Consider the following 16,545-nt stretch of genomic DNA (forward strand, 5'->3'; position numbering starts at 1 on the left):
TATATATATATACACACACACACACATACACACACACATATGTACGTATATACTCCGAAAGTCAGAAAAACTAGACTCAGCCAGTTCCTCTGTCTACTGAAAGCAGGCAGCAGCTCCTCCTTGCTTCTTTCAGATGATCCTCTAATCTCTGGTTAAACATTTTAACTTTTTTATTTTTTTTTTATTATTATAATTTTTTTTGAGAAAGCCAGCTGACTTTTTATTGCTTTGGGGGCGCGGCCTCAGGAGCTCTTGGTGGGGCGGATCCGCTTCCTTTTCACCATTACAGGCTTCTGCTGTGCAGGGCGCTGGCCCTGGGGATGGCAGCCATGCGCAGGTCAGGGCATACTTGTTCTTGAGTATCATGTGTCCGATGCTGCTGAGCGTGGCGCGAGCATTCTTGTTGATGATAGTCCGCACATAGGAGGTGGCAGGCTTCTGCGGGCTGGATCTCCGCTTCATGACCAGTACCACACCTCTGCAGTCGGCCGCCGGCTCCACGCCCACAGTCTTGCAGTGAATCAGCCCGTTGTGGCGGAAGGAGTTGCAGGCCTTCAGGTTATCGGGCTCTGTGCTGTAGGTCTACTTACGCCTCTTGATCAGGAAACTGGAGCAGTTCCGCACGACCATCCATTGCAGCTGCGCAGACATGGCGGCGGCTCCTCTCGCAGCAGCCTCAGGGGCTATTTAAAAGGTAACCCTGATTACTTTGTTCAACGATTTGAATTGCGAAATATTCTTTAATATAGCAATATATACCTATCTGTTTTATTATAACTATTATTCACTGGATAATAATATTAATAATAACCAACATGCATTGAGTGACTGCTATGTTCCAGGCACTGTTTTAGGCACGTGATGTGTATTAATTCATTTCATCCTCCCAACAATTCTATGCAATTATTATTATTAATGTTATTATACAGAAAAGGTAATGTAATTCATAGTAGGGCCGGAATTTTAACCCTCATATTTGGGTCTAGAGCTTCTGAGCTTGACCTTGACGCTAGATTGCCTCAGAATTGGGTGACATTCTTCCTCTAAGGCTACATGGAATTGACAACCAGATTTCCGGCTGTGTCAGTTACCTCCTAGCTAGCCATCTTTGATTCCTCATCTGGCAGAGTTCAGTTTGGCAACATTTTTCTTTAAAGTGAGGCACCCTGGTCTGAATACAGTTTTCACACTCCAAACATGCGGAGTATTTCTTCAGGCTAAGCTCTACTGGTCTGGAAGTTCTCCGCCCATATGTCACTTCCTTCTCATGACCACCGCCCCCCACCCAGTCGGCCTTAGGAAGCCTCAGCATGGGCTCTGGTGGTACCACAAGGCTTTCTTTACTGGCATTAACACCCTGAAATTAAAGAATTAATCCAGATTCCCTGCCTTTCAGAGGGAGAGGAGGGGTGGCTCTGTCCACAGTTTTCAACAGTTTCACTGTTAACTGATCAATCCCACACAAAACAAAACAAGTTCACGAAACTCTTGATTCCTTCAGATTTCAACTCTATATTCAGATTACATGGTATCCCCAGAATGAGGAGGCAAATGAATGGCTCTATATGTGTGTGTTTTTTTGTTTTGTTTTGTTTTTAATTCCTCTCTGGATCCTCATCAGGTGTGGAGCGCTCATTGGAGACTTTCTGACAGGTAGTAAACCCTTCAGACATAGTGTTTATCCCTTCCTCTAAGGCCCCTTTATAGCCAGCTATTTCCCTGGAAATAACCTGTGACTCTGATGAACCGGGATTCTCACTATGTCTCCAACACAGCCCCACTTTCTGTCTCCGTGAATAGGCTCATGTGGTTGCTCTCCCCTTCCCCATCCTGTTTGCTTTCTGCTTCCACAAAAGATGTGTGGAATCCTTTCCTTCTGTAAGTTCACCTTAAGCAGCACATCCAGCGCTTTTCTAGAGGCTTTGCAGTGGGTTATTCTGTCATTTCCGCCCTCTCAGCCCCTCTCCCCTGTGCCTGCTTTGCTCTGTTCCTCTGGACTGCCTCATTGTGTCCTTATCTCCTCTTGTATGGGCCATCACAGTAGTTGCCCGGCTTCTGGCTTCCAGTTTTCTTCATACTGCTGACACTGGCCTATGGAAAATCACCCCGGGGCTCCCTGCCTGATAGAGAACACTTTTTGTCTGCAGTTGTCAGCCACATCTGCATTTTCAGTCTGAAGGTCATTCTTCTAGTGGAAAAGACACAAGCAAAATGGAGTTAAGTCATTCTATTTTCTCTTTGTCTCATTGCCATTACATCATGATCTCTTAGAAATGTGGCTAACAGTTCCTTGTTCTTACTCTGTACACATTAGTAAAAGTCATTTTTAACCTTTTATTCAGCAAAATTGTGCTTATTTTTCACTTTATACTATATGACACCATTCTTTTAGGTTTGTGCTATTGAATTGCTTTTGTTCTTGGCTACAAGTTCTTTGATCGTTCAGACATGCCTTTTAATATCTGAGCTCCAAGGAGAGTTCCCAAGAAACCATATTGATTTCTTTAGTTTTTCTTCCATATCTGGCTAATTTTTATTATATAGTTAGAATTTAATTTTCTAGTCCTTCTGGACCTATTTATACTCTTCTAGAAAACTCTCTGGCCCTGGGACCAAACATATTTTCTTTGAACTTTTTGAAATGTGCTTTTCCATAGTCTAGGATGCATGTCAGATACTGCTGAGCCTATCTTTTGCTCAGATGGATTTTAAGGCGATCTCACTTTCTTCAAGGTTCTCAATACTTCTTTGTTCTAAACCTGTTCTTTCTTGAAGATTGGACTCAAGTTCAGAGTGTCCTGCAAAGTCCAAGTTGACAGACTACGTCTTTTTATTTGCTCCAACTTCTGTTCCTGGAGGTGAGACAGGCCCCACATCCTACACTGCTTAGTGATGATAGGTGGCCATACCAAGCTTTGGCTCCTGTGCACAGGCACTAGCAAAGAACACCAGAGGAGCAAGGATGACAGCTACAGGGGAGGTACCCAGCCTCTTTACACTGGAGTGAAGGGCACCAGGTCAATGTGTTATCTGACATAAATGAGTGTGGTCTCCTTTGCCCAAAGATGTTCCTTTGACAGTGTAGAGAAGGAGATAGCAAAGCAGAGGAGGCAAGGGGACCAACATGGGAGGAAGAGAAAGCAATGAGGGGTGGGGTGGGGAGGTGGGGGACTAGCATCTACTGAGACTGTATTTTGTGCCAGGCACTGTGCTAGGCATTTACACACATCTATCACTTATTTCTCCTACTACTACTGTAACACATAGGGAAACCGAGCATGATATAAGTTGACTTCTGACAGTCACAGAGCTAAGGAATGTGAAAACCAGGAATTAAACCTGTATTTGAAAATGACAGGATAACAACAGTAACACAATGCCGTTAAAACAAAACCAGAAACATACAGTTCATTGCAATACAGGTATCTCAAGTCACATGCATCACAAAAGTAATGACCTTATAAAAAGATACACGTATCCATCAAAGTCTTACAACAAACTTCAAGAGAATAGCTATTTTACTGTACATTATTAATACTTTTGATGTATATTACTAGAATTTTGTTGTATCTACTTTGTTGAAAATTGTACCCTTTATTTGAGTATTTTTGCTGGGCAGAGTTTTTTGTTTATTTTTAGTTTTAAATCCTTCTTCTCAGCCAAATGGGAAGAAAAATAAATAACACCATAGGGATAGTTACATACTTTGTGACCTATAAAGGAAGTAGTCTTATTGATACATTACTGTCAGCTAAACATATAAATGTTCTTTGAAAAGTCTGCTTCTCGATGTTAATGGAGGTATTGATTTTACCTCTGTCTTTTTTTGATAATGCCTATTTACTGTGCTACCTCCTCATCTCCATTCTGAGCTCTGCTCTCTCAAGTGTTAGTGTCAGAGGCAAGTGCCAAAACCCAGGTGACTAAGTGGGTGTCAAGCCAGTTGCAGAAACAGAGGGAAGACTTAACTAATGGCACAGGTCTTCTAAGTCAATGGACCCTGTCTCTCCTAATTTCATTATCAATTCACCACAGGAACCTGACAGAGTCCGTGTGCCAAGTCAAATTCAAAAGCTCAAAAATGAAAAGGGAAAAAAAAAAAAAAATCCATTTTCAGAGTCAGGTAAAAACATCATAATTCAGAGAAAATCTTTAGTATTGATTTATAGCCGCAGACTCCTGTCCAAAGATTTCCTCTTTAAATTAAGAATACTAATGATTTCTCATGCTGAAATTAATAATCCCAAAGCTGCACATATTCAAAAAAGACACTAATTGTACTTCAACCAGGAAGTGCCAGTGAGCAGATGCCTAACCTGTTTCCTTCAGTGACTGTGGCTGATGATGTGCCGTGGTGTTCCTGAGAATCATATGCTTCCCTGGGAGGCATTATTGTGTTTGCCAAGAGGTCATCAATTTGAGATGGAATATCTTGTTTGTTGAGGCTTCTATAACCTACGATCCAATGGCTCTCTGATAAACAGATTTGTTTGAGACGAAAGTTCTTGCCTGAGTCATTTGGAGACTGAATTGTGCTTGTGAAGAAGGTGACGCAGACCCCACATGAAGACAAGCCAGGGCAGGCTGGGGCCAGAGCAAGGCACTGATCAGTTCCAGAGGAAACCAGAGCTTTCCAGATAGCCACAAATAATTAAAACCAGGAAAGAGGAAATAGCTATTTGTGGGGAATAGGAAATTGATATTGAGAGGAAATTGATATAGAAAGATACACAGATATAGTCATTTTGCTACTATTTTCATTTATTCTGTGCTATTGTATGTATTTTTGTAGGCCACATGAAAATATTTTTAAAATTGTGTAAGAGTATGAATGACTAGGTAAAATCTCTTTAAAATATTTGATTTTTTTTTTTTTTTTGAGACAGAGTCTCGCTCTGTTGCCTAGGCTGAAGTGCAGTGGCGTGATCTTGGCTCACTGCAACCTCTGCCTCCTATGTCCAAGCTATTTTCCTGCCTCAGCCTCCCAAGTAACTGGGATTGTAGGTGTGTGCCACCATGCCCAGCTCATTTTTTGTATTTTTAGTAGAGACGGGATTTCACCATGTTGACCAGGCTGCTCTTGAACTCCTGACCTCAAGTGATCCACCTGCCTCGGCCCTCCAAAGTGCCAGGATTACAGATGTGAGCTATTACACTCAGCCTGTTTTAAGTTATTTTACTGGCAAATACTATCATTAGAAATTAGGCGGCCAGGCGCGGTGGCTCAAGCCTGTAATCCCAGCACTTTGGGAGGCCGAGACGGGTGGATCACGAGGTCAGGAGATCGAGACCATCCTGGCTAACACGGTGAAACCCCGTCTCTACTAAAAAAAATACAAAAACTAGCCGGGCGAGGTGGCGGGCGCCTGTAGTCCCAGCTACTCGGGAGGCTGAGGCAGGAGAATGGCGTGAACCCGGGAGGTGGAGCTTGCAGTGAGCCCAGATCGTGCCACTGCGCTCCAGCCTGGGCGACAGAGCGAGACTCTGTCTCAAAAAAAAAAAAAAAAAAAAAAGAAATCAGGCCAGGTGCAGTGGCTCACAACTGTAATCCTAACAGTTTGGGAGGCTGAAGTGGTAGGATTACTTAAGGCCAGGAGTTTGAGATGAGCCTGAGCCACATGAGGAGACTCCACGTCTACAGAAAATAAAAAAAAACAATTAGCCATATGTGGTGGCACATGCCTGTAGTCCTAGCTACTCGTGAGGCTGAGGCAGGAGGATCTTGTGAGCCCAAGAGGTCAAGGCTGCGGTAAGCTAAGATCGTGCCACTGCACTCCAGTGCACTGAGTGACACAGTGAGACCTTGTCTCAAAACATAAAAATAAAAAGATAAAATAACTTTGTTAGAAATAAGTAACTCTGTTAGAAGAAAAAAGTATTTAGAAACCTTTCCAGAGTTCCCTTACAGAAAAAAAGATAAACAGGTACCTATATTACTAGTTAGTTACCCATCTGTTTTTAGAACGCTTTTTGTATCAAAATATTGGAGTCTTTTGCAACAGCCTCAGAATATGTTTTTTGGGGTAAGCCTACCATTTTGATTGGTGCCCATATTAAAGAAATTTAAATTTAAAATGTATGCTCGAATATCCTTCTGTTCATCTACATATTATGGGACTTTACTGTTTGTATTGTAATTAGTCATTCACATGCTATCTTCCCCACCAGACTGAGTTCCTAGCGGGATCACAAGGTCTCTAACCCCTGTAAGAGTCCCTAGAACAGAAAAAGTACACAGTGGACACTGTTTGGGGATTAAGTTACACAATGTAACTATTTTGCAGAATAGTTACAAGGATTAAATGAGATGACATAAAATCCAACATGTATCTATAATAGATCACAATAGGAATTCAACTGTTAGTTCTCTCCCCTTCTTCTAACTAAAGAAAAGATTCAATTTTTTCAAAGCAGTGTAGAACACTAAATATCAAGTTTCACCTAAAAATATATATATTCTGTAGAACTTGGTTTGCTTTTAAGAATAATCACATTTGAGGCCAGGCATGGTGGCTCATACCTATAATCCCAGCACTTTAGGAGGCCGAGGTGGATCACTGCAGGCCAGGAGTTTGAGACTAGCCTGGTTGACATTGTGAAACCCCGTCTCTACAAAAAAAAATACAAAATTTAGCCTGGTGTAGTGGTGCACACCTGTAATCCCAGCTTCTCAGGAGGCTGAGACAGGAGAATCACTTGAACCTGGGAGGCCAGGTTGCAGTGAGCTGAGATTGCACCACTGTACTCCAGCCTGAGTGAAGAGTGACACTCCATCTAAAAAAAAATTATATTTGATATATTTGGAAATTTAAAGCCGAGGGAGATGGATGGGAATAGAAAAAAAGCCTGGAAAACAGAAAATTTGGCTTTCTTCTTATCAATACTTTGCGGGGAAGCAGCCTTAGGAAAAGGTTGGCCTTCCTTCTTCTAGACTGTTTTGTTGCTGCCTGGAACTAATCTGGATCTTTTGGTCCATCTTGGATGTACCTCCAGGCCACAGGCCCAAACTAAGGGTGAGCTACTTTAAAGGAGCAATGGGAGATTTGGTGCCAATGGCTCAGATCAGTGTTTCCTCAGACTAAGTCACTTATACTGCATGAATTCCATGGATGAGACAACCTCTGAGCTCTTCCTCTGGACAGTTACCTAGCATTTCCATCCTGCACACAGATAAGCTTTGCCTCTAAAGTCAGGGCTGCTGAGGAACATCTGTTTCTCCAGGTGTTATAAGGATAGGAAGCCCCTATAGAAGAAAATTAGCCGTATATGGCTATATGCAATGTTGATATACAGAAGGAAGGAGCGGCAATTTGTACCTAAAATGTTTGTAGTTAGTTAAGGGCAAGCTACGGCTTTGGGCTCATAGGAGGAACAATACCCCAGATATGGTAGACATAGAGATTTGTCAGACAATTTATATGCAGGTTTAAAAATATCCTATGTGGCCGGGCGCGGTGGCTCAAGCCTGTAATCCCAGCACTTTGGGAGGCCGAGACGGGTGGATCACGAGGTCAGGAGATCGAGACCATCCTGGCTAACACGCTGAAACCCCGTCTCTACTAAAAAAATAGGGTGACGTGGCGGGCGCCTGTAGTCCCAGCTACTTGGGAGGCTGAGGCAGGAGAATGGCGTGAACCCCGAAGGCGGAGCTTGCGGTGAGCTGAGATCCGGCCACTGCACTCCAGCCTGGGTGATAGCGAGACTCTGTCTCAAAAAAAAAAAAAAAAAAAAAATCCTATGTGAAATACAATTACAAAAGGGAGTAACTGCTATGCCGCAAGTGATCTGGTGTACTCTTGTGAAAATGACCATTAGGCTACACTGAATTTTCTTTGTAGTTGATTTCCATCAGACTATAACTAGCTACAAAAGTGTGACTAAAGGATGTTTCTTTCTGAAAACAATGTCTACTGTTTTAATGTTTTTCAAACACATCTTTCTCCATCAAACCTCTAATCTCTTTAAATTGCTAGTGAAAGGGGTTTTAAAACATCTAGTTAGTGATTCCTGCTTCTTAGAGCTGTAATTCAAAGAGGGGCAGTGTCTCTGATCACTTAGAAGAGACTTGGAGAAGTACCTCTACAAAAACGTCTTAAAGTAAACAGTGAGATCTTACTTTGGTCTCTGTCTGTCATTGGAGGCCTATGTGTCGGAGGACTGATGGCAAACAGCATGGAGCTGTTTTCAGTTACAAATTATTTCATCATTTCTTCTTTTGAGGGAAAGCCGAACAAGGTTCTCCGGAGTTTTCTTTGTCAACAAAATGATCTGGTCATCTATGTTATTTCATTTCAAAAACTGGGACATATTCCAGACTCTGTGGTCTGTCCAGAAACCCCAAAAAATGAGTCCAAGATTCTGAGTTAGGTGTTAGCACTGACCAATTTGTTGGCCTCAAAGTTTTCATTAAAAAGGCAGTATGGGTTGGGTGCAGTGGCTCACACCTGTAATCCCAGCACTCTGGGAGGCTGAGGTGGGAGGATCGCCTGAGACCATGAGTTTGAGACCAGTGTGGACAACACAGTAAGATGCCCCCACCCCAGATCTCTATGAAAAAAAAAAAAGTCATTATGTTTAAATATCACTCTGACAACCAACTTTAAACACTTTTTGCTCTAGAGTATTCAACCTAAAGGTTGATATTTGATCATATAGATTGATAGTTCTCGTTGTCTGCACTTCAGAAACACTGAGGACCTTAATCAAGAAAAGAAAAAGGAAGGGAAGAGAATAATATAGATACATAATGAAAAAAATTGAATCCACACAAAAGAGTATACAGTGAATTAATGCTCTCTCCAATCCAAGCTTCAGTTTTCCAGTCTCTAACTGTCTTTCAACTGGGATTAAAAAACATACAGATGCCTAGACCTCACCTCATTCCCACTGGGTCACTATCCTCTGGCGTGGGTACTTCTAGTAAGTTCCCTGGGTGATCCTATTGCCCAATCAGGTTAAGAACCACTGACTTCGATGGTGTGGCAGAATTCCTGGACCTCTCATTCTGGTGGGCACAGTATAAGATGCGTGGGTCTGGGAACTCACTGAGTATCAGACTTTAGAATTGGAGAACCCTTATTATATGTACTTGTTAGGGTGAACAGGTTTTGTGTTACTTGCTTAAGAGGCAGTTTAATATAGTTAAGACAAAACAACACTACAGCAAAATAAACTTATGACTTGGAATGTAAGAAAAATCGCTAGATCTGACTTTACCCATACTTCATTGTGTGACATTGCCATCACATTGGAAAACTTAGGAGGCTGAACTAAATGAAAGTATAATGTTTACCTTGCTAATATTCTGTAGTGTAGAAGGTAGATGACCTACCCTGGATCAATCTATACTTTTTTCCTAACACTACCTGGTTTTGTTCAGGTACCTAAGCCCTCAGACATAGTCCAAATACTTCAAGGGAAGCTGACTGCCACATGGCCTATTGGTGAGGCTGATTGATTGAGGAATAAGTCCTTTTCTCTTTAGGGATGGGTATGTGATCCAATTCCAGAAAATATAAGATGCCGACAGATTTGTGGGAAGTTTCTGCAACTATGAGGATCTAGTTCCTCCCTCCCACCAAATGTGAACAAGAAAGCACCAGAGCTCTGACTGGTACTGTGGCCATTCTGTGATTAACATGGAATGGACTTTAGTACTGGGCTTTCATTCTGAAGGCAGAGTGAAAAGACTAATAGAACCCAGACCCAGGTCGATGTATTGAACCATGGCATCTAACAATGCTGAAGCCCTCACTATATCTGGAGTTTCTGATAGATGAGCCAATAAATCTATTGCTTAAACATTTCTGAGCTTAGTTTTCTGTTACTTGAAGCTGAAATCCACCTTAGTAATCTATCTTCTTTAAGTCTAAATCCCTCACTCAAGGTCTTAATTCATTCCCTGCTTTCAGGTATCTTTCATTAGCTTCTTGGCAATTTATCTTTTTTAAAATTTATTATTATTATTATTATTTTCAGTTTTATGACCTCCACTCACCCTGATAACTTAGTAACTACTAATTTGCCATTTTTATTATGTCTTCTCTGTCTACTCTTGGCCCATTACAAATTAGCATTTAGAAGCATTGAAGTTTATGTGTATGTGTATATATACAGCTCTTGTTCACAGTAAGGGGATACTTTACTAGTGACAAGTGGAGAGGAAGCTAATGCACAGTCAGTCACCTGTTTTAGAAATCTAGGGATGTCTGTAAAAGAAATTTCCAATGTCCCCTTTCTAGCTTTAATTAAGTACCATTTGAATCTTGATGCTAAAGGATCAAGAAATAGATTATTTCATATGAAATGTAAAAATTCTTTCTTCTTACCTTGGGGAACTGATTTTATAGAAATTCAGGGGAAGGAAGGGAGGGAGGGAGGGGAAAATTCATTTTTTCCTAGTTTTACATCTTAGGGCGTTTTCATATATAACTTCAGTTAAGTCTTACAACAAGTCTGCAAGGTAAGTAACTTTTATCTCCACTTTACGTTTGGGGGCAACTGAAGCTTAAATAAATAATGTTCTCAAGGCCACTCAAATATGTGTCACAGCCAGATTTACACCAAGGACTGTAAGACTCCAGAGTCATATATTCTCTACAACTTAAACCTCATCAGCTCTTTGCCTAAATCCCTGGCGAGTTTTTCTGACTTTTGCAGTCTTCTCCAGTGGTCTCTTTGTTGAGCAAGTGGTCAGTGTCACGGGGACGGCCTTCTAGCTTTGGGCTGCTTGTGGCTTCCATTCCTGGATAGTTCTGCCCTTCTCCTCAGGCCCTCGGAAGCCAGTGATATCGTCCGGCTGCTTCTCTCCCAGGCAACTCTGGTAAATACAAGGTCACTGAATAAATGGCTGGTTCCCATCAAATATTTCCCTGACTTGATTTCCCTACCATAGTTTGGTGTTCTTGTGGTCACCACATATGAAATTATAGCCCTGGTTATAGCCACCAACCTGGTCTTATGGATCATTGCAATTGATTGAATTGTTCACAAATACCCACTACCTGTTTTTATGCTGCATATTTTCTCTTAAGTAATATGCCTCAGCTCTTAGTGAAACCTGCCACAGTGCCCAGGAACACACATTTATAGTACTCCCTGACATGTCAAGCTTAAAGTATGATGAATCACCCTGAGCAGGCTGGGGTGGCTCTCTTTTTAGAATTATTCCCAACCATGACATCAGAACACTGTAATAATATGGAAAGAAAGTGGATGGGAAGAAACATTGACAAAAAGGAAAGAAAGAAGGGAGGGAGGGAGGGAAACAGATCTGAAATGGTTGAACCCGTAGAACTGCTGATAGGGTTTTTACCAATTCTATTTACATAGACATTGTTTTGGCTTAGCGATGTCAATTCTGAAAATTTTAATTCTGAAAATTAGAGGGTAACAATGTAACGAAATCTAGACATCAACTCAAAGATACAAGCAGAATTTTCTTTTGGAGTTGCCAGGGGGCATCTGGCCATTCTTTTTTTTTTTTTTTTTTTGAGACGGAGTCTTGCTCTGTCGCCCAGGCTGGAGTGCAGTGGCCGGATCTCAGCTCACTGCAAGCTCCGCCTCCGGGGTTTACGCCATTCTCCTGCCTCAGCCTCCCGAGTAGCTGGGACTACAGGCGTCCGCCACCTCGCCCGGCTAGTTTTTTTGTATTTTTTAGTAGAGACGGGGTTTCACCGTGTTCATCAGGATGGTCTTGATCTCCTGACCTCGTGATCCACCTGTCTCGGCCTCCCAAAGTGCTGGGATTACAGGCTTGAGCCACCGCGCCCGGCCGCATCTGGCCATTCTTAGAGAAAAAAAGATGTCCTGATTTTCTTGTTTCTCTTCCACTACTTTACCACTCCCAGTAGTTTGAGGGACAAGGGGAAGGAAGAGCACAGATCTCCACATTTCTTGAGTGATTCTTATATGCTAGGAATGTTCATGTCTGTGAAGTCGTTTGATCATCACAAAAACTGTTCAGTGAAGGTAGGTGACAATTATTGTCCCTGTTTTTTATCCTTAAGATAGGGGAGGCACATAGAAATTGAGTGATGTTCCCTGCTATTGCTAGTGAGTGACTAAGTGGAGACTTGGACCTCCTCTTGTACCAGTCCCTTTGATACGGTTTGACTGTGTCCCCCCCCAAATCTCATCTTGACTGTAGCTCCCATAATCCCCACGTATTGTGGGAGGGAGCAGGTGGGAGGTGATTGAATCATGGGGGCGAGTCTTTCCTGTGCTGTTCTCATGATAGTGAATAAGTCTCATGAGATCGGATGGTTTTATAAAGGGGACTTCCCCTGCACAGGCTCTTTTGCCTGTCGCCATGTATGACACACCTTTGCCCCTCCTTCGCCTTCTGCCATGATTCTGAGGCCTCCTCAGCCATGTGAAACTGTGAATTAATTAAATCTCTTTCTCTTTATACATTACCCAGTCTCAGGTATGTCTTTATTAGCAGCATGAGAACAGACTAACACACCCTTCACGCGCATTGTCTCATTTAATTTACACAACACTTTCATGAGGTAGGTAAAATTCGCTTATCGTTCTCGAGGCCAGAAGTCTAAAATCAAGGTGTCAGCAGGGCCATGCACCGTTCAACGACCCTAGGAGAGAATCCTTCCGTGCTTATTTCAGTTTATGGTGGCTCCTTGTGTTCCTTGCCCTGGCCTCTGTTTTCATGTGGCCTTCTTTCCTGTGTCTCTATGCCTTCTATTATGTCTCTCCCAAGACACTTTCAATAGCTGAAGGCCAACTCTAATCCAGTATGAGCTCATCTTGATCTTTTTATTTTTATGTTTTTTGAGACGGAGTCTCACTCTGTCGCCCAGGCTGGAGTGCAGTGGTGCCATCTCGGCTCACTGAAAGCTCCACCCTCCGGGTTGATCTTTTTTTTGTTTTTTTTGAGACAGAGTCTACAGGCCCCCGCCACCACACCTGGCTAATTTTTTGTATTTTTAGTAGAGATGGGGTTTCACCGTATTAGCCAGGATGGTCTTGATCTCCTGACCTCATGATCCTCCCGCCTTGGCCTCCCAAAGTGCTGGGATTACAGGTGTGAGCCACCACGCCCAGCCAATCATTTTCTTAACTGTATCTGCAAAGACGCTTTTTCCAAATTAGATCACATTCTGAGGTTCAGGATGGACAAGGATTTTGGTGAAATACTTCTTCACCCACTAGAGGAGGTCAGGAAATCGTATGCTTAAGATCATACAGCTATGTGGCTAAGGATTTATTTACTACTCTTGTTTGTTTGATACCAAGTCTTGTTTATAACCACTTCAGAGACAGCCCTTCGGGATACACAGAGTTAAGTCATGGGCTTTGCATGGGGCTCAAAGATTTGCAATAATAGGTAGAAAGGAGAGCTAGAATAACAATTAACTAAAATTAATGTGGCTGTATTTGAGGGCCCCCCACCCAGCAAGTATGGTAGTATGGAAATGATAAAAACTACATGAAGATCTTTGGTGAAACAATCAAAGCTGAAGAACCATGTCTTAGGGGACTCTATTGGGAAAAGGGTTAATGTAATGGAGACTATGACAAGATACTGTGATGACATAGAGCTTAATGCTCAGGCAATAAAGTGAGAAGCTCCCAGGAGTTCACAGGCTTAGAAAATAAATACAAGAGTAGAAGATTTTAAATGAATTAGTGAACACTACATTCTTGGATATTCTAAAGCATTCAAGGAGATCAATAAAAATTAGGAATTACTTTTTTGCACTGTGCTTCTTTAGTGGAGATACATTTGCAAAATTGGTCTTAATTTTAGTCATTGATTTGTAAATATTATACACAGATTATATAGAACTTAGTAGAAATTTCTAGCCGTTCTGCTAGAAGTTTTCTACATTCTTTCTAAGCAGTTCCCAAGTCTTGGGAAGAAAAACCATGATTCAGAAATTAGGAGAAAGAATCAAAGAAAGGTCAGAAAAAGTGGAAGGGAGGAGAGGGCATCGAACCAATCTAGCTAATGAAAAACACAGACAAGAAATATGATAACATGGAAATCAGATTTACAATGGTGAATTAAGTCTAAAATTCAGAAGCAGTCTTTCCAGTCATTTGTGAAACATTTTTCTTTGATTTCCTTACAAACTTCCTTTTGCTGGTAAATTGCAGCATTTTCACCACGGAATGGTTAAGCACTACATTTGGGACATCCATCACTGAGCAAATCATCCAAATCTAACAAAATGAACATTGTGGTAGTGCTGCTGCAATTCTAATGCCCGAAAGTCTTCAAGGTGCTCCACAGAAAGAAAAGGAAAAACTCTGTTATCAGATGTTTGTAATCAATTAAATCAAAGTAAGACGATCTTGGATTGTATTTATGAAGTCATAAAAACATTTTATCAAAACAGTCATCTAGAGAGTACTCAGTAAACTAAAAATAGAACTACGATATGATCCAGCAATCCCACTTGTGAGTACATGTCCAAAAGAAGTGAAATCAATATATTGAGGCAACATCTGCACACCTAAGGTCATTGTAGCATTATTCACAATAGCCAGGATACGGAAATGACCTGGCGTCCATCAGTGGATGAATGGACAAGGAAAATGTGGTATATACACACAATGAAATGCTACTCAGTCTTAAAAAAAAAAAAAAAAGGATATCCTGTCATTTGCAGCAACATGGATGAATCTAGAGGACATTATGCTAAGTGAAATAAGCCAGGCACAGAAAGACAAATACTGTATGAGCTCACTTATATGTGGGATCCAATAAAGTTGAACTATGGTTACCAGTGGCTGGGGCGGGGGAAAAGGATGGAAAGAGAGGAAATGTGGAATTGTTGATTAAAGGGTATAAAGTTTCAGAGAGACAGGGAGGTTAGGTTTTGAGATCTATTGCACAGCAGGGTGACTCTAGTTAATGATAACTAAGAGAGTAAATTTCATATGTCTCACCATAAAAAATGATAGGGAAGGTAGATGATGAATATGTGAATTAGTTTGATTTCATCATGCCATGTTGTGTACAAATATCAAAACATCACATTGCACCCCATAAATGTACACAATTATGATTTGTGAATCAAAATACTTCTAATACTAAATTTTAAAATTTCTCCAGGTACCTCAGAAAGGTCTCTCTTTTGTTAAGAAGTATAGAAGGTATTTATATACGTGTCTGCTTGTGAGGCTGAGAGGGAAAATGTTTTTATTTAAGCCTGCCATTTAGACAATGGAGAGAATAGGCTATCCATTAAGAGTTTGATTCCATCCAACTAGAATAATGTATGAGAATTTATTTGTCCCTTTTACATTTATACCCTAGCCCTGATTTTGCTTGGCAACTTACTGGAGAATTTTCAATATCTTGAAAGCTCTTTAGTGTTTTGAGAATGGAACTGAATTGTTTCCCTTGTAACAGATTTAGCAAGTGAAAAATGGAGGGTTTCTTTTTCCCTCATTTTCAGACATAATCTTGGCAGAATGTTTAAAAGAAAGATAAACAAAATGTCAGGAACACTTACAAAAGGACACTACAACAGAGATGCAAGAGGTGGCAGGGAACAGAATAAATGGATATTGTCATACAGATGGCAGCTGCTGCTAGATTGGCCAATGCAGTGATACTTAGTTTTCTTTCATGGACACTGAACTCATTTCAAATAGCCCTGACACAGCGAAAGCGGAAAGTAAGCGCCTTTCCTTTTCTTCTCTGCCACATGGGGTAAGTCATAAAGTCATTCTTGGTACCACGGACTCATCCATTTCCAGAGAGGCTATGAGTGTAAGTGGGAGAATAAATGTTTAGCTTCCCAAATCACCTTGTTCCCGGGGAGGTTTCATCAAACCTAGCAGAATCTGTATGGATGCTCCAAATCTGTCTGTTCTAAGCACCCACAGATGTTTTCTCTTGGCACACATAATAACGATCTAGGATTAAATGTTACCATTTAATAATTAATTCCATTCAAACTCTCCCTCCCTTCTGTTGAATGCTGGCACTCTGGCATGACTGCTGATGTGCTGACATCCTGGAACACCTGATGTGCTGATTTCCATGCTATTTGTAACATTATATTCAGGATAAAAGTACTTTAATTTCCCAAGATGTAGTATTGTAGTTTTCATAAACTGAACCATATGTTGGGATGTGTTCATATACCTGCAGTTAGTTACATTTATATGTAAAAGTTGGCAATTGATTTCTTTCGAAGAAATTGAGAATGTGGATTCTCTAACATTCTCCTAAATGATTTTCAATCTGAAATCCCTATGCCTTTATTAGACATATAATATGCTATCACAGAATTATACAAGACTTCTGTTTCTGAACCAGGAATCATTGTCCTCTTTTAAATTACACTACACATCTGTTAAAATTTTCACATTTGAGGAATCTGAGTGAGAGGTATCCATATAGTCTTTATATTATTTTCTCAATGTTTTGGTAATTCTGAAGTTATTTCAACACAAATCATTAAAAAATTACACTACACATATGAAGTAGCTTGGTATATTTTAAAATAAACGATCTCTGTTTCATCTAAAAAAGCATTAGCTGAAATAAATCTGTCATTTTATATACAG

At 41.0% G+C, this 16,545-nt stretch overlaps 1 pseudogene; it reads right to left on the bottom strand.

The window, feature by feature from the left end:
• Positions 1-242: 242 nt before the first annotated feature.
• LOC105527410 lies at positions 243-651 on the bottom strand (annotated as a pseudogene).
• Between the last annotated feature and the right edge of the window lie 15,894 nt (positions 652-16,545).

The sequence above is a fragment of the Colobus angolensis genome, unplaced genomic scaffold (genome assembly GCF_000951035.1).
Source record: "Colobus angolensis palliatus isolate OR3802 unplaced genomic scaffold, Cang.pa_1.0 Scaffold62, whole genome shotgun sequence".
NCBI lineage: Eukaryota > Metazoa > Chordata > Mammalia > Primates > Cercopithecidae > Colobus > Colobus angolensis.